Source organism: Psammomys obesus, unplaced genomic scaffold, assembly GCF_907164565.1.
Source record: "Psammomys obesus unplaced genomic scaffold, mPsaObe1.curated_primary_1811, whole genome shotgun sequence".
Classification (NCBI taxonomy): domain Eukaryota; kingdom Metazoa; phylum Chordata; class Mammalia; order Rodentia; family Muridae; genus Psammomys; species Psammomys obesus.
The window spans coordinates 15,640,350-15,659,442 of NW_026596125.1; the positions used below are offsets into that span (position 1 = coordinate 15,640,350).

At 44.7% G+C, this 19,093-nt stretch overlaps 1 pseudogene; it reads left to right on the plus strand.

Moving 5' to 3' along the window:
- The first annotated feature begins 2,786 nt into the window (after window positions 1–2,786).
- LOC129665211 (uncharacterized) lies at window positions 2,787–18,793 on the plus strand (annotated as a pseudogene).
- The last annotated feature ends 300 nt before the right edge of the window (window positions 18,794–19,093 follow it).

Sequence of the window (19,093 nt, forward strand, 5' to 3'; positions counted from 1 at the left end):
CCTTTCTGTCTGTCTGTCTGTCTGTCTGTCTCTCTCTCCTTCCGACCTCCCTCCCTCCTTCTCCACTTGACTCATTTTACATAAGAGATTGCTAGTAGGGAAAGGTAAGGTTAAAGTGGCCACCGAATGTTCTAGTTAAATGGGAGGAGTTTCTGAATGTTCTAGTTAAAACAGTATTCAGTGAATGACGGCCTGGAGAGGTGTGTGCGTATGGTGTGTGTGCGCGCGTGCACATATGCATGTTTAGCTATGAGTATGTGTGTGTCAGCCACTTTGAAATGATGCCTGTTCTGTTATAAAAAAGGCCCAAGAACAGCGGTCACCCAGGCTCTGGGAAGGACACTGCCTTGTGCCCAAGAGCACATTGTTTTAAAGCTGTAGTTACTTTTGCTAAAGGTCAGGGTTGGGTTGACTCTGGGTTCAGCCTTGCATCTTGGCCTCAGTTCTGTGGCAAGCTGGAGAGATTTAAAGAAATAAGTTCAGACCTGGGGACCTTGGTTTCTGCGAATTGACCCTCCATCTGTTGACAATCAAATACTGAGCCTATTAAGAATGGCAGGTCTCAGAGCAGGGAGGAAGGAAGGAATTTCCCACAATCCCTGGAGACAAAGGACCTTTTGACTACACCTGGGGGTGAAGGGCGACCAGCTCGGGTCAGAGCAATCCAGAGATCAGATGAGCAGGAGCAGCTGGGTGGTGGGAACTGTACATCATGTTCCAAGTGGGGGTGGGACAAGGAAAAGGGGCGTCTGTACCTAGGAAAGATTCCAGGAGTCAGACCTGGCTCACCCACCTTGCTTCCCTGTTGTATCTGTGCCTTCCCGTGCTCTTTGTGTGTGCCCCTCTTTGGTACCTTGTCTCATCAGAACAAGAGCAGTGTCTCTCTCATTTTTAGTCACCTGGCACATAGTAGGTGCTCAGCAGATATTGAAAGATAAGGGGGTTTGTTCCAAGTAGGACCACAGTACGCTGGCATATTGCTTTGCATGAGACAGCAAAGGTTACCTTCCATAGGCCAGTATACTCTGGTGGGCACGTGGATTTTCAAATACAGTGCCTCTCCCCGTGGCCCAGTGTGTTGGCACATAGGCACACTCTGAACAACTGCACACTGTGCCCCAGTCCTATGCTGCAGAAGTCAGGATTGTTGTCTCAGGCCCCCGACTCATCCCTGAACTGTGCCAGGCTGGTGGGTAATGGTATCTCAGAGAAGGTTCCCTGGATGCAGCATCCCACCCCAGACACCCCAAAGCTTCAGGTCTACATCCTCCTAGTTCAGGGCCTTCCCTTTGCCCTGTCCCTCTACACTGAACTCTGGGCTGTCTCCTTCCAGGTTGGAAACCTAATCTCATCGGGCTCTTTTCTAAACTTCACTTATCCAGAGAGACCCCCGGGAGCCTTGGGATTCATACAGACCTGAGGTGGGACCCTAGAAAGACATCTTAGACTCTCCTCCTGAAGCTACCTCAGTGCACAGCCTGGACAGGTCGGACATAGAATTCCCTTTCTGAAGTCTTGAAGACACGAGGGCCCTGCTCTACTGCCCTGCTAGGTCGCCTCTCTCGGTACCTCTTTTTAAAAATAAACACTTCTGATTTGCCCTCTGAGAACTTCGCAGTTGCTCCAGACACTCTCTTTAGAGGACAGGGGTGAGGTGCTCTCAACCTAGAGCAGGCTCCTGGAACAGGGTGTGGCTTGCGACTGCCTAGAACCAGCTGGTTCTCACTAGGTCCCTTCCACGGACTTGGTCTACCCATCCCAGTATTGCTGTCATCAAACAGAGCCAGGTGAGGCATAGTGCAAGAGGCCCTGGCTCTGCACAAGCAGAACAATGGCAGCTCCAGGAGGCAGGACTTTGAAGACCTTGGTTTTGGGTTCATAAACAAGAAAACAAGGTGAGGGCAAGGCCAGGTGCATTTTGTGTTGACCCAAGCCTCAGCCTTGATTGTTAAAAACAACTTGTTTAAGCTGTGAGCTGTAGAGTTATGGGATTACATCATGGTTATTGCTGAGGTTATGACAGCTGCTCTGACCCCAGTTTGCATGTAGCAAAGCCCAGTGCAATCCAGTTTACACACACATTGATCTCACATTCTTGACCTTTGGTCTTACCTGAGAGCATCACTTTTGTACCTGCATCTAGATTTTTCCTCAAGATGACTCACAACTGGAACCCAAGGAAGCAAAGGGCTCCAGGTTGACTGGTGCTCTCTCTGACTGGCATATGCTGGCTTCTTCACCTGTGTTTTTAAAATCATTTCAAGTACCTGGATGTTGGCTGAGAATAGATGTATCTGAGTTACCAGTTTCAAAAATGGGCAACTGGTACAAATTCCATTTCTTCTGCTCTGTTTATGATATCTAAATGTGGCTCATGCCATCTGCATTGCTCCTAAGGACCCTTGTCCCTCTGGCTCTCCCCTTTTTAGAGAGAACCTCAGCTATTTACCTGCTGACTTGAAGGAAGCTAAGAAGCCAAACTTGAGACTTCTGAGAGATTCTGTGAGGCTCTTACTGCGGCCCACGACCCTACTACACAAACAATGATATGTTTCTACTCTTCTGCAGCAACAGAAGAATAGGTCAAGGGTCACACCACTATAATTCTTCCTGGAAGTCATTGGCAGAAGGGTGCAGATGAGAAATTCCTCCTATACACCAGAAACAAGGCAGATAAATATGTCTATGTAGGAATATGGTCCTTTTTTGACCCCTTTTTTGATCCATATTTCCTTTTCTTGACTCAGGGTATTCAGCCACAAAATGGGACTATGCCATCAACTCCGATGGTTGCCTTTGTCAAAGAATGTGTCTGGTCCCAGTGGATCCTGTCTGGCTTCCTGAGAAAATGTGCCCAGGAGAAAGGTGAGCTGACTGGATTTCATGCCCGCTCTTGGGCTGTTTGAGTCTAGAAGGCTCAGGAAGCCCACATAGGATGTCATTCCAGAAGGTTCTCCCCAGAGGCCACCCACAGAGTGGATGTGCCCCTCGCACCATAGATTAAAAACAACCTCTCCTCCATTCCCTCTCACAATGTTGTAGGAGATGAAATGAGTTTGTAGAAATGGAAGTGCTTTGGGAATGACCACATGGGACCCTTGCCAAGGTAGTGAGTTGCAGTAACAGCCACCCTAACATTTGTTCTGCAGCTGGGGGTGAGTCATTTGAAAACGAGAGTTCTATGTTTCCCTTTCTTTGGCATCTATCTTGTGATCTCGCTCTCTATTTGGCTCAGGAATGGCCAAGTATTTTGGACAAGCATTGACATTATTTCTCAGAGCTCCTGGCCTCTGGGTGGTTTGCAAGGTTGGCCTAAGTTCATATATAGGCAGGAGGTATTTGGTGAGCCTCAGAGAGAAGAAGGCTTCCCCACAGGGCGGGGCACAGGAAAGGATCCCGGAGACAAAGAGAAGAAGGTGCCAAGTATCATGGCTGCTCCATGGAGACCAGCCAGGGATGAATTAAGCATGACAGCCTACAGAAATCCAAACAAACAATAAACCCCACAGCAAACAAAAGGGCCTGGCTTTCATTTAACAGTCAATCAAAAGGCGAAGAAACCTCAGGCTTCATTCTGATGAGGAAACCAGATATGTGAGGCAGTCAGGGCTGCGGTGAGCCAAGGGGAGGAGGCAGTGCAATGACTAGGCTTGTCCATGACCATGTGGCTTGTAGCAATCATCAGGGGCCCGGACTGCTTCGAGCAAGGAGCCAGGGATGAGCAGGCAGCCACCAGCAGGGCCTCGTGTTCTGTGTGATGTAAACAGTCGTACATCTGGGCACCTCATGTTCTTATACCTTAGGATGGGAGGAAACAAGGGCTGCTGACAGATGAGGCAGACTCAGGGTGGACAGAGCTGGAAGCAGCAGCAGATGACGAAAATGTTTAGATAAGGTGGTGTCTGTTCCAGAAGGGGAGGCCAAGGCTGCATGGGCTGGAGGCTTCCACAGACTTCAGGCCCGTGTTCCTTCTAGAGTGGCATGTGCAGAGTCCCCTCTGTTCTGGTGAAGCAGAACAAGGACTGTGCTTGGTCACCGGTGGCAGCAATAACCGCAGAAGCTGCACAGTGTGAGAGCTTTTTGCTGCTTAGTGCTGTCCTTGGACGGAGGCAGAGCATGGCCGAGGTACCACTGCTCCCTGCTGAGCATAGATGCTGTCTCCTGGGCTGGCTGCTTTGCAGGAATCCCAAGGCTTGCCTCTACCTTGTTGCTCAATAAGTGAAGGTATTTGCAAATGGCCCAAATAGGGTCGATTAAGTCTTATGCTGAGATGGATCCATGCGAGGCATCCACACAGGCAGCACTAAGTAGATTCAGTGTTACAAAAAAACAAAATCCCAAAACACACCACACACACAGACACACACACACAAACACCACACAGCAAGTTGAGAGGAAAAAGCAGTAAAGAGGATAAGGAAGGAACTGCAGGCAAAGAATGAAGGATCAATATGATCAAAACACATTATGTGAATGCATGAAGTTCTCAAATAGCAGTTTTCAATTATAATAGTTTTTTATACTGTTATTTGGGGAAAGAAAATTCATGCAAATATTAAAAATAGTTTTTATCAACTATTAAATTATAAAAGGGTACATTGAAAGAACTACTTTGGACTAATAGCCTTTAATGCATAATTTGTAGCTCATGAATACAAAGGGAAATTAAGCTGAAAATATCTGTCTGTTGTGGGGAAGAATCAGGTCATCATCAAAGACCAGCATCTGTCAAGAGATGGAGGAAGAGCCTGGTGCCACTGCTTGGATCCCTAGCTTCACTTATGATGGAGGTCACGTGTCCTTTTTTAAAAAATATTATTATTATTATTATTAATTACACTTTATTCATTTTGTATCCCCCCATAAGCCCCTCCCTCCTCCCCTCCTGATCCCACCCTTCCTCCCCTTTCTGCACGCATGCCCCTCCCCAAGTCCACTGATAGGAGAGGTCTTCCTCTCCTTCTTTCTGATCTTAGTCTATCAGATCCCATCAGGAGTGGCTGCATTGTCATCTTCTGTGGCCTGGTAAGGCTGCTCCCCCCTCAGGGGGAGGTGATCAAAGAGCAGGCCAATCAGATTATGTCAGAGGCAGTCCCTCTTCCCATTACTAGGTAACCCACTTGGACACTGAACGCATAGGATAAACCCACTAAAATCGGTACATCTAAACAAACTAAGCAAAAGAGAGGACCCTAACTAAAATGCTCAATCCCCATCCTGAAAGGCAAAGAGGATGGACATCAGAAGAAGAAGAAAACAGGAAACAACCTAGGAACCTGCTACAGAGGGCCTCTGAAAGCCAGAAGAAGAAAACAGGAAACACGTGTCCTTTCTTAAGTGGTCCCTGGAACTCTTTTTGTGTAAACTGATTTGACCCGGTCTTTGAAATGCCCTGTGAACTGGCTAGGGAAAGGGCAGTGTGAGGAGGAGTTGGGGTGGGCTGGATTGTAGCAAGTGGAGAGTGAGAGAGAAGGAAGCAGGATTTCATGACCTCCTCAGAGTCCACCCTCTGGTTTCTCATGGAAAGCGGAGGACCTAAGGGAGAAGTCCGGGGTGTGAAGGAGTCTAGGTCCTGAGGGAGGAGTTTAGGCTCTGAGGAAGGAGTCCAGGCTCTGAGGGGAGGGGCTTAGGCTCGCTCTGAAGGAGGAGCCTGAGCTCTGAAGTGGGAGCTTCTTGCAGAAAGACCTCTCAGCTCTACCTGATTCCTCAGCCTTAGTGCTCCTCACAGGTGAAGCCCACAGAGACCTTCAGGAACATCATTAGTTAAAGTTTTGCACGAGGACTTGGTGGTTAATCTCAGCCTTGGGAAAAATCACTTGTGCTCCCTGCCTGATTTCTTAGTCTCTGAAACAGGGTCAACAAGGTTATACATTTCAAGGGATTATTAGCAGAGTTCAGTCTAAGCGAGGAGCTGTGGACCCCAGGAAGCCCTTCACAGTAAGGTACACTCAGGGCCTCATGAGGACTGTTAGGCTCCTGTGTGATGAGTGGAAACTGAGGCAACCAAAGCACAAAGGGGCTGTACTAACTCAAAAGAACTACATTGAGTATTCTGTTAAAATTTTTGTATTTGGAAAATTTTAAATTTTATTTGGCTTTTTTTTTTAAAGGAAGAAATGTGTATGCCCCAAATAGAAGAAATTAGTGGAAATGAGAGCTATGTATTCACCTATGCCCAATGCAGTATCGGTCACACTAGCTGAAGGCTGGGGGCAACTGCAGTACTCATCCAGGGAAGGACACAGTTACATGTGTTTATATAAGACCATTATTGAGCCCTAGGCAGGAAGGACAGTCTCATACACTCTCAATATTGAAGACACAGTAAGCGAGACAAAGAAGACAAACGCTGTGTATCCACTCTCAGGAGGTTCTTCCACTGCTCAAATCCACACTGACAGTAGAATGTTTGCTGCCAGAGCGGAGGGAGGAGTGACAGGCTTCTCATCTCACAGGCACAGTTTCCTTCAGGAGATGGAAGAGTTCTGTGTATGGACCCAGGTGGAGGCCTCACATTCACCTAGTACCCTTAAGGATGCTGAGCCATGTGTGTAAAATGGCATGCTGCCTTTGTAGGGCTTCATAGTGACACTGTCCTCAAAAACAACAGAAAATAAATTAAAACCCATGGTAACAAAAGCCTGTGGGAGGACACACACCTGGTGAGAGAAGGGAAAAGCACCAATGGCCTCTGAGTTGTTCACAGCTTCTGTGGCGAGGCATGTGGACTTGGAGGCTATTATTATAGACAGCAACATTGTCCAAACTGTCACAGGGACCAAAGTTTGTCACCAGGTCAGTGTCTGATAGAAAGGGACACTCATTCACATCACCTGTTACACTCTCAAAGTGTCATTGCAGAGTACAAAATGTTGTGAGTGTCTCAGGAAACAGTTTCTCAAATGGCTGAGCATTTGAGAAATGAGCTACCCTAAAACTTAGCAGTTTACCTCAGATATATGGTAAGAACAGCAAACGCATACCAACGTAAAACTCATACACGAGTCCAAGGCTCATTATTAACATGAACCAAAAAGTAGGAGTGAGTGAATGGACATCAACTGGCAAATGGATAAAGAAAAAAAGATGTGATATCTCTACATAAGGAAATACTATTTTCAATAAAAAAGAATGAAGTCCTGACTCAAAGACAAAACTTGAAAACCACTATGGAAAGGATATGAAGCTAGACATAAAAGAATCATATATTGCAATATTTTATATGAAATATCCAGGCTAGCTGTATTTCTAGAGATAGAGAACAGCTTACTGGTGGCTAGTTCTGGAAGCTGTAGAGGACTGGGCATAATAGCTACAGGCTTGGAGGGTTTTGCTGTAATAAAGCATTCTAAAGTTCATTAGGGTAATGAGCAGGTAATGGTGGAAGTGTTGAAAGTCTTTGAATTGCGTACTTTGAAGCACTGAAATTCATGAAGACAAGCAAAGCAACCCAGAAAAGACTTATTTTATACTGAGTGAGAGAGGCCAATGTTAAATGAAAAGGTTAGTCTAGAAAAGCTTTAAGAACCACCAGAAATAAAAAAAAAAGTATACCAAAAATTTAAAAGTAAAAGCATTCCAGAAAAGACAAGATCAAAAAGAGGTAAGAGAGAAGCAAAGAGATGTTCCCCATTGCAGGGGTGCCCTACAAACTGCACTTCCACACACAGAACGCAGCTCGGCTATGAGGGGGGTGGGCCAACTCACAGCAACCCGGACTCATGTCCCATGCCTTGTGCGAATGAGGGGATCCAGACAGTAGCTGACACCTGACTCCACAGACAGAAAAGCCCAGGAAAGGCACCAAAGGAAAGAACAGCAGACTAGAAGAGGCCAGGAATCGAGGATGAAGGGAGGGGCTGACTTAAAGGGGAATGAAAGAACTGTTTGAAATCATGGAAATTTTATGTCTCGATTTTTGTGGCATTTCAAAACTGTATAATGAAAACAGTGAGTTGAATTCTTTGTTAACTAAAAACTAAAACGCCTGGGGAAAAGGACATGAAGAATATACTTAGCTGTTCCAGAGGAAGATGTCTGGTGAAGGAACGGGGGCTGTGACCCTCAGGTGACCTAGAGGTCATTAGGATTTCCCTGTTGCTTAACAGAAGTAAACTGGTTAACCTCCAAGTCCAAGACTGGGCATGGCCATTACCGCTGCTGTCTTTACCTCCTCCCCTCTTACTGTCCCTACCTGCTCATCCTGGTTTGCTCCTGGGAGCTCCAGCACCTCCTTGCTTGTTCCAGGAGCTCTGGGCTCCCCCAGAACCAGGTCCAGGTCTTGAGAAGACCAGGCTTTCATGACCCTAGCCATGTCTTTGATATTATACATGCTGACCTTTCCACTGTTACACTTGAACTTCTGCTCTGATGTGAGCCAGGCCCTGTGCTCCCTGTTTCTGAACTGTAGCCTTCTCACAAGGACTCAGCCCAGTGCAAGACTAGTTAGTGGCTATCTAGATTGCTGTTCATCCATTTAGGATGGAAAGGCTCTGGGAATCCCAGGTTCCTGCTCCCTTCACGGGCCAGCCTTTGGAATTCATTACAGCTCTCTGGCCCGGCGATACCTCTGATCCTCGGCTTCCTCTCTGGTCTCATTCTCTGTTCTGTGGCCCTCATTTGTCATCTCCATTAGGACACAGGCCTTGATTGTCTATGGTCCATGGTGACTCTGGGCTAGCATCTGTTACTGGGCTAATTAATGGCCTGGCCACGTGCATTAAAGGTTTTTCCAGGGAAGGACTTGCCAGCTCTTTCTGGCGCCTGGGGCTCCAGGCTACAGCCCCAGCCCTGGCTGCACACAGAGAGTCTGCCTGGGCCTTCTTCACATTCCAGTCCGTTCCCCTTGTTTCTCCAGGAACATGAAACAATTTCCTCTTTTCATAGCAGCTCAATGGCAGGCAGATTAATGAACCTGAGCCCAGCACCGAGGCCCCTGCCTGCCAAGAATGTCTGCGCACAGGGGTCCCGGTGGCAGGCTGTAGGAGGGACAATCCTGGCAACAAAAGACACAGGACTATGCAGTCAAGTTCCCAGCAGCAGCTGCCACTCCTTCTGACCCCAAGTTCCACTGCGGAAATGATCCTTCACCTCCAGGCCCTCATGAGCCAGTCCAAGGTGCTCCTCGCTGACAGCCTAGGCTCCACAGAAGGCTCTCAGGCTTCACATTGTCGTTGGGAGCACAGACTCAGCTGTATCCATTGGCCATGTCATAAACACCCAGCCTGTGGGTGCCCAGTAAGGACAGCTGTTGGGCCCACTTGTAACAAGTGTGGTGGCCATGCATTCTACTGTAAGCTGTAGAGGCCAGCATTCTCTCTCACGGGCGCACTCTGTCTTTCCTGCTTTTTCTTTCTTTCTCTGTCACTCTCTCTCTCTTTCTCTGTGTCTGTCTGTCTCTCTCTTTGTCCCTGTCTCTCTCTGTCTCTGTCTCTCTCCTTCTGGTGGCAGTTCTTTGCAAACTTTGGTATAGGACTCATTTCTCTAAATAGGAAACAGATAGTCCAGAGTGGGAGGAATTTGCTTTGGAAATACCCAGCATGATGAGGGTTGCTGGCAGAATTCTGTCAGCAGCTGAGGTCTCACAGGGATGAGCCAAGTGTCCAGGTCACCTGGTCACTGAGGTGCGGTCCAGAACTGGTATTTCCCTGACGCTATTTCCCATCATGACTGGAGTCTGAGAACATGCACCTACATGGACCGACTTGCTTCCTGGCAAAAATGACAGCTGTGATGCTGTTCTGTGTGGCACCTATGGCTGGATCTAGGGTAAAGTTGGTCTCGTGTAAAGATTTGATGATTAGCTGAGTGAGAGAACACTAGAGGAAGCTTTGGTTTTTCAAGAGAATTCAAGTTTTAGGATAAGAGAGAACATGTCCACCATCATAGAAACATGACTAGGTGTTAAAACAAAAGCAAGTAGAATGGATTTATAGCGCCCATAATAATTTGGTTGCACAGTTACACACACACACACACACACACACACACATCCTTGTTATCTTTGTTACACTGATGTTCATTAAATAATGTGTTTTGACTTTATAGCACAGCATTTGTTTAAATGATGAATGAAGCCAGGCTCCCAATCAGATTGTCTTATGTGATGCTTTCAGTTTTGTTATTATTATTGTTTTTTATGTCAGTATTGATGTGTCGCTCTCCTGTTGCTGGAACATCACTCACTGGCCTATCTTTTATCAGTCCTTCATTTTAGCCTTCCTGTATCACTTCCTTCTAGCTTGTGTTGTAATTAGCACAAAACTAGATGTAAAAAAAAATTGTTTGAATGTCTCAGAATGCCCATGAAAAGAATTTCGCTCATTCATATTTAGTATGACATTGGATGTATTTAAACTTATTTCTGGCATTTGATTTCATGTTTTCTATTACCTGTGAATTCTCAGTGTTAACTCTTTACTTCCTGTATATTCAGATAGAATTTTTGAGATTTGGTTAATATGTTTTTTCCTTTTCTATGAAATATAGAAGTTATGGATACTCTTTCTCACGTTCCAGGGTTAAGAGTGGCCTTAGCCTGGAAGACAGGAGACAGGGGTCGACCCTTAGCTTGGTTATTAGCTTTTATGACCTTTGAATAAGTTATTCATTTCTCTTAGCTTTAGGTGCTTCTGCGTCATGAGATAGTTAGGTGAAAAGATAGTCATCTAGTATGGTGTTCTGGCTAGTGTCAGCTGTCAACTTGGCACGGGGTGAGGCAGTCTCAGTTGAGGAATCACCAGATCCACTGGCCTCTGGCCATGTCTGTGAGAGATTGTCTTGATTAATGAAGGAGGGTCCACCCCACTGTAAACATCACAGTCCCTGGGCAGGTGAGTCTATCTCTCTAAGAAAGCTGGCTGAACACAAGCCAGCGAACAAGACAGTTAGCAAAGTTCCTGCTCTGACTGTGATTTGGAAATACAAGCCACATTTATGTTTTGTCTGAGTGTTTTACCCTAGCAACAGAAGAGCAGCTAATGGTATGGTTTGAAGGTTGAGAGACATCTGGAGAAGCCCTTGTCTCTCTAGAAAATGTGACCCTTCAGAGTGAAAGGGAAAACCTCCATTCCCTGCTCTTAGGGAGGCATCTGGTCCCTGGAAAAACTGTATAATTGGGCACCTTTGAGGAGAGCATAAAAATAAGCTCTCTGGTATCATTCATTACCAGATAACAGCATCTGTCCTGATTTATATTATTAATGTACTGAGGATATTATTGTGCAAGTTCTGTATTCTCAGTGAGCACAAAGGGCTCAGAAGACAAGGTATGGGTAGTGTGTTAAGCTCCTTCCTCTTACCCAGGTAGCTGAAAGCTGTGTGTCAGGTGACCACTCATCAATCACTCACCCCTCTGTTCGCCCCTCTCCCGATTTTCTCTTAGCTCCTCCCCCATCCCAAGCCTGATCCTGTACTCCTGGACTCACACCTGCATCACCCAAACATCTTTCAGGTATCTATTTCCTCAGAATTTTTTTTTTTCAGTGAATTCCCTAGTCTGAATCATCGTATGCCTTTCTTGGGGTGGTTATAATTAAATAATGAGACACTTAATTGGAGTGTCCAAATTGGAGTCTATACCTCACAGGGGAGGAATGATGCTTACCCAGTGTTGAGAAAAAAAAAATTTTTTTGTCTCTAATGTGTGATGATGATTTGATATTCAGATGAATGGACAAGCAGCCATCCCTCAGACCCTAGAGAGGAGCTTTCCAAACTCTAATATGCACCAGTCAGGAGCATGTACCAGGCTTCAAAATGTTTGCTTTAAATCAAAGTAAAAGATGCAGAACATGAAATGTACCATTTAAATAAGTTTTAAAGTGTGTACTTGGCTGGTACTATGAACATTTCCAATGAGCTACCATCACCACCATCCATCTATAAAATATATTTCAGCATTAACACTGAAACTCTAGCCCTGTAAAAAACTGCCCATTCCCCCCAAATACCTGTCCACTCTCTCCACTCTCAGCCTGCAGCCATCATTCTGATATTTTTATGAATGTGCCTTCTCCTGAAAGGTATTGAGAGAGAGAGAGAGAGAGAGAGAGAGAGAGAGAGAGAGAGAGATGGTTCCCTCCTTTCTCCACTTGGGTTCCAGTTATCGAACTTTTAGCCTATCAGGCTCAGAACCAAATGAGGCATCTCTTGCTTACTGAGTTTTTGTCACATCTCTGGCACAGCTTTATTACACACAACTACCCATGGAAAAACAAGAGGGCTTTTTGCGATAAGACTTGCAGAATGCCCAACTTTTGGCTTCTCTGGGTCATCTTAGATGCAGAAGGATTGTCTTTGGCCACACATTTAGCCCAGTCATGTCTGCTACTTGGCCAGTGGGTTGCAAGAGCAAATACACATTTCCTTTTCTTGATCGTGCAATGTGATATCATGTACAAATTTTACATTGAAGAACTTCATAATCAAGTTACAAAAGAATGATTGCAAAAAATTATGTCTTAAGTAAGCTTACAATTTTGTGTTGTGCAGAACTCAGAGATGTGCTTGGCTTTGTGTGGTCCCAGGCTGTGGGCCGCACACCCCTAGAAAGCATATATCTGCTGACTTTGCTCATTACATTTACCTGAGGACACTTCTTAAAGTACCAGTGCAGGGGTCCGACAAGAGACAAAGCATCTCAGGGGGTGGACCTGGGTAGCTGAAATGGCTGAACATCTCCAGATGATTCTATCTAGGACCCAGGGTTCAAAAGATATGGAGTAAGGCAAGTGGTGGAGAGGAGGGAAGGAGAGGTGGTAGAAATCAAAGAGAAGGGCCTTGGGGGATGCCTCATGATTTTCTAGGTAAGCCTGAGTGACATCAACATGGTTTCTTGCCAGTGCTCTGGGAGGAGTAGGGCGGACGGACACCCCTTCCAACCACATTCACTTAGGACTGGTTATGGTGTTCCCTAAGATTTATGTTACCGGAACTTCTCACTCAGAAACTGACCTTTTCCCAGCCAACTTCCCTTCAGGCTATTATTTCTGGACATCACCTTACATTTCTGAAAAAGTACAAAATTATCTTCAGGTATATACTGCAGATTTCTTACTCTAACTCATGGCCAGAATCTCAGAGTTTTCTCAGTAATTTGGGGAAAAGGCTTTTTTGTTTCTCTGAATGTTAGTTTAATTTAGGAGACCCTGAGGTTAACACCAACTCCACTGTGAGAAACTGAGCCTTCCTAAGGCGTCTTTCTTCTGCAAAGGGACCTGCTTGCCAGGCTGAACAAGTGAGTCTCAGCCATAGTAGCTCCAGGTCACCATGCTGAGTGTGGTTTTAGGACTCTTGCCAACCATGCCCTGCTACTCTTACATAAGGGGATGGGTATAGAAGCTGACACCTGATATTCAGAAGCATTTATGGCAGGCTGACAAGGAAGTAGTGTAGAAAGGTGTCAACTGCCTGCTCAGGAATTGTTGACATGGGTGGGGGTTCCAGGTGAATGAGCTTGAGGTGAGCTGTGGTGCAGGGCTGGCTCTTGGGATTTGACTGTGGCTCTCTGTTGTGATTCTTCAGTGACCTCTGACGTTATCAAGGTTCTGCTCTTTGCTTGCCTGCCTCCCATGCGGTCCATTTAAATGCCTGTTTAAGTGTTTCACTAATTTTTCTATTGAGGTTTTATTCTTAATGAACAAAGTAATTTTAATATTGTAGAAATTATTTGCTGAACTGTATGGTCTGTGGTAAATTTTTAAAAGAAAAACAAATAAATAAAAATAGCTTTTTCACTCAGATAACTCAAGAGGTGAGGTTGCTAGCTAGAGGTTAGCCCATGCTAGTACCTTGCTGGCTTCTTTCTTAAGATGAGAGAAATTAGCTAGAAACTGACATTTCATCTCTTCAGCAGTCAAAAGTTGCAAGTACTAACTCAATCAAGAAGAGGAATGTATCAGCTGACAGGAGCTACATTCAAGGATGGCTGCGTCCTGGGGTTCAAAGTTTGCTCCAGCCTCACATCTCACTCTTCTTTCTCTGTCTTGGCTTTACCCTGTAGTTACTCTGACTCTGTTACAAAGATTCCAGAATGTGCAAATGGTAGCCTGGGTGGTAGCCATGCCTGGTGACCAGAGGGAAGGAAAAGCATGGTGTAAACGGATATTTAATGTATGTCTCTCTTCATTGTTACCTCACTCACCTGTCCATTTCCGTACTCATGCAACAGCTGATTGTTGTACTTAGGATTAATCCCAGGGCCTTGCACAAGATTTGTAGATGCTCGGCCTCTGAGCATCAGGCACAACTGATATTTGTTGAGCAGTGATCCTTGAGCTAATCTTTCCTACTTAAATGCATTACTCTAATTAAACAGATATAGTTCGTGATCTAGGGAGCTAATAGTCCAGACATTAAATCTCTTAAAAGTGTTTTTCCCCAAACCGCTAGAAAGCCTTATTCTGGTGACAGGGCCCTGCCTGGGCCATGCTAATGTTCAGAAAATAGCAGTTTTTTACTATGCATAGTAGCTCCCATCAGAAACTAAAGATCATATTATTTCTGCTAGCATAAAATTTGTCTGTGAGCTTCCTGGCAGCTAAGTTAAAGACGACGAGAAAGCTGGTAAGTGATCCACATTGTCTGAAGCCAATACATTGTGGAAAACTATGAATGTCTCTTGATCCAATTACGTGGGGAGATGTATCAATTTATCAGTACAGAACATATTAAGGAGTATCAGAAAATCTTATCCCCCTCTGACAAAATGACCAATGAGCTCACTTAAGTATTTTAAACTGTAGCTGTTCTTAACCATCCTTCCCAGGGTCTCCCCAAATTACCTCCAAACAACATAATCAGAAAGACACCATCATTCCCACATCATTCCCAGGTAGAAAATGTTCCTAGGGAAGGCTTTTCTGATCTTTCAAGTAGATATTTGATCTTCTTTCTTCCTTCTTTACCTTTCTCCTTCCCTCCCTCTGTTCCCCTTCTCCTCCTCTTCTTTTCTCCTTCCCTGCCCCTTCTTTTCCCATCTCTCTTCTCTCCCTCCCTCACCTTCTCTCTTCCTCTCTCCTTCCTTCCTTCCCTCCCTCTCTCCTTTCCCTCCCTCCCTCCTACATCCCTCCTCTGTCCCTCATATATCTCTTAGACATCCTTGACTTTTAATTCTGATTATTCACTGACACATTCTTTCCCCATCCTCCTTCTCTCTGGTCTTCAGTTTCTGCAGGTGGTCTCTCAGTCCTGTATTTCTAGTGTCTGTTCTGTCACTTCAGATAGCCAAGAGCAAGGGCAAGTATAGTGGGAATGGTTGTAAGGGAGGAAGGAGAGAGAAGGGAGGGAGGGAGAAAAGGCAGGGATACTGACCTTCTAGGAAGGGAAAGGAAGTGACTTGTTCCAAGTCTATGCTTTAAGGTGATTTTCTAAGTCAAGCAGAGGTAAAGTAGGCTGAAAGCTATCCATGGGTGTGCAAGGAGCTGATGAGAAGAATAAATTAAAGATTCCTTCATATTAAAAAGGACTTTAAGAACTTAACATATTCAAAAAAAAAAAAAAGGAGAAAATCAATGTCCAATGGAGATTTTCATCAATCGATCATGATGAAGAGATAAGGAAGCCGTATTTTTATCTACAACATCTTTCTCTTGACCCATCTTGTCATAGGAGTCCTTGAGGCTATTCTTAGGGCTGAGAAAGGCCAGGACCCAGGGGCATACCTGTCCCACCCTTGCTCATAGTGGGCTTTGGGGGCACAGTGGGCTTTGAGGGTAGGGTGGGCTTTGGGGTGCAGGGAGCTGTGGGGGTGCAGAGAGCTTTGGGGGTGCAGCAGGGTGGGAATAGTGAACCAGCCTAGCTTTTGGGTAATGAGAGCCATTTTGATTTATCTTAGCCTTAGGCACTTTTTAATTTGGATCTACCCACCTTCAGATCATGTCAAAAGTGCTCAAGGAGCCCGCATTATAGCAAATATTTATTTCTTGCTATAAAAAGCTTCAAAGGATTTTGTGATTTTGCTTTTGAAATTAGATGGCTGCAAATAACTCATTTATTTTGTGATTAGCCACGGTGTCTCTGGTTGTAAATCTGATTGTGCCTGACAAAGCAAGGATCTAATCCACACATTACTTTTGAAAGCTGTAAACTGCACGCATATTCCATTTAATAAGTGGTGACATTCGTATATATTAATGGTATTTACTTAATTTTTAATTTCTTCTTTGTGTGTGTGTGTGTGTGTGTTCATATGTGTAGGTACATGTGTGTGTGTGGAGGCCAGGAGGCAACTTCAGGTATAGTTCCTTTGCTTTTGGAGACAGGGTCTCACTGAGACCCGGGACTCAGCAGTTGGCAAGGCTGGCTGGCCATGGAGCTTACAGGGCTCCTCCTGTGGTGCCGAGAACTGAACCCAGGTCCTCAGGCTTACACAGCAAGTACTTTAAAGGCTGAGTCATCTCTCCAACCCTTGTACTTTGGTTTTTGTATCTCAGCAGTAGTTCCGAGCCTTTGAAAGCCCTTGCGAAGAGTGACCCCTAAGCACAGAACCTCAGTGCTTTGAAGTACAATGGCCTCAGAGACAAAGGGCTGGCGCAAACCTCTCTTCAGGTGCTCTGAGTGACTAGGGAATGTGAGACAGCCATTGGAGTGCCCAGGGATTTAGTTTCCTCATCTGTGAAGTGGGCTGATGTCTCTCCATCTTCACTCCTGCCGTTGTTTGGAAAGCATAGGAGGTGATCTTCCAGAAAGTTCTTTCTTGCTGACCACTAGACTTCATGATCTCAAAAGGCGATGTATGATATTTGTTCTCAGTCCTGGTTGCCATCCCAACGGGCCTTGCAGGTGTTCTAAAGGCTAAGTCCCACTTGAGAGTCTCCGTGCTTGCTGCTGTCACAAGAAAGCTACGATGGAATTGCTTGGCTGAGACAGTGACTCTAGGGCAAGTGGATGTGGGTGTTGATTCTGGAAGGAGTGGAGAAAGCCCCAGGCCTGGTGTGCTAATGAGCACATCAGGGCTCCAGGCTACTGGAGGTTCATTTCCACTGGACACCTCTGGGAGTCTGTCCACATTCCACCTCAGGGGTGAAGAAGCCGGACTATAGTTCCCACGCCTCCGTCAGGCTCTTTTCCCAGGCCTCCATCTGCTCTTCCAGGCTGCTCAGTTGCAGGACACACCCCCAAAGTCTACAGTAGGCAGTCATTTTGCCAAGGCAAACTGGGCAGAACTGGGGGGCCCTGAGTGGGTGCTGTGTGTCACGAGACTCTGCCATATTACAGTACTTTGTCCCAACTTAGGGGTACACCACCTGTGGTTCAGTCACTCCTCGCTCAAACCCCATGCTGTGTGCAAGACATCCTGAAGCCCAGAGGCTCTGAGATCAAGTCCAAGACTCCTGTCTTGGATGCCTCTGCAGTGTGTGTTTTTGTGTGATGGGTTCCGTGTGACCCAGTGACATGCATCATACTTGAAATACTTCCACTGCTGACAAAATAAATCAGCTCTGTCCGCCATAGCACTCGGCTTATTAGGGGAAAATGGAAAGGGAGCATTAAATATTAATGCTGCATATTTTCCTCTCCCTTGGCGCTTCAATGCTGCTGATCGCTGCCTGGCCAGCACAGCCTTCTGTCTTCTTCCTCCTGACGATGATAGGAGACAGGAAAAAAACCTTCGACAAGTCAGTGAGGGGCAGGCGTGTAAAATGGGGCTCTGCCTGGTGTTTCTGGGCTCCTGCTTGGGAGCATTGCTGTCTCCACCAGATGCCAGGGATAATAATCTGTGAGGCTTCATCTGTGGCAGCAGCTTTCTTCTTCTGCTGTGTGGCGTGGCTGCAGTCACAGAGGAGGTGTCTTCTGGGAGAGGAGGTGGCTTTTCAGGAGGCAGGCTGGGAGGACAGAAGCTCAGAGACCACGGTTGTGTTTCTGGTCTTGATTTTCAGCAAACGTTGAGAAAGGTGTCCTTGCTTTTCAGCCAGGCCAGCTGGAGAGTGTGCAGGCGGCTTTCAGGCTTTGAAAGGAGAGTCTTCTGGAGATTTCGGCATTTCATTTAGCCAGTCTTTGAAAATTCACTATCTATCTATCTATCTATCTATCTATCTATCTATCTATCTATCTATCCATCCATCTAACTATCTATCATCTGTCTAGATAAATATAAGGATATCCATATATCTTTATCTCTATATATTTGTATCTATTATCTATGTCTATCATATTTTGTCTATCTCGATATATATATATATATATATCTGTATCTATGTATCTATGTATCTATCTATCATCTGTCTGTCATCTATCTAAGTATATACAGATATCCATATATCTCTATCTAGGTATCTGTACAGGTACCTATCTGTGTATCTATGTATCTATGTATCTATGTATCTATCTATCTATCTATCTATCTATCTATCTATCTATCTAACTATGTATCTATCTATATATCTATCTATGTATCTATCTATCTATGTATCTATGTATCTATCTATCTATGTATCTATCTATCTATCTATCTATCTATCATCTATCTAGATATATATATTTCCACATCTATCTATCTATCTATCTATCTATCTATCTATCTATCTATCTATCTATCTATCATCTATCATTCTGTTATCTATCTTGTATCATCTATTATCTGTCTTCATCTATCATCTATCTATTTTTTGTCTAGATAGATGTAGATTCCATATAGCTCTATCTTTAAGTCTATGTATCTATGTATCAATCTATATATCAATGTCTATCTGTCTAGCTATCATCTATCTTATCATCTATCTAGATATACATTGTATAAATTTCCATATGTCTCTATATCTATCTCTCTTTATGTATCTATGTATGCATTTATTTATCATCTATCTATAGATACATAGATTTCCATTATTTGTCAATCATCTATGTATCTAGATGCATATAGAGATTTCCATATCTAGCTATCTATGTATCGATGTATCTATGTCTATCTTGTATCATAATTATTTCTTTATCAACTATCACCTATCATCTATTTATATCTATCATTTATCTATCTATCACCTGTCTATCTATATCTATTTTTTGTCTATATATCTATAGATATTCATGTATCTAGATATATACTTAGAAAAAACAAAAAGCAAAATGAAATAAACAACCCCCAAAGGTAGTT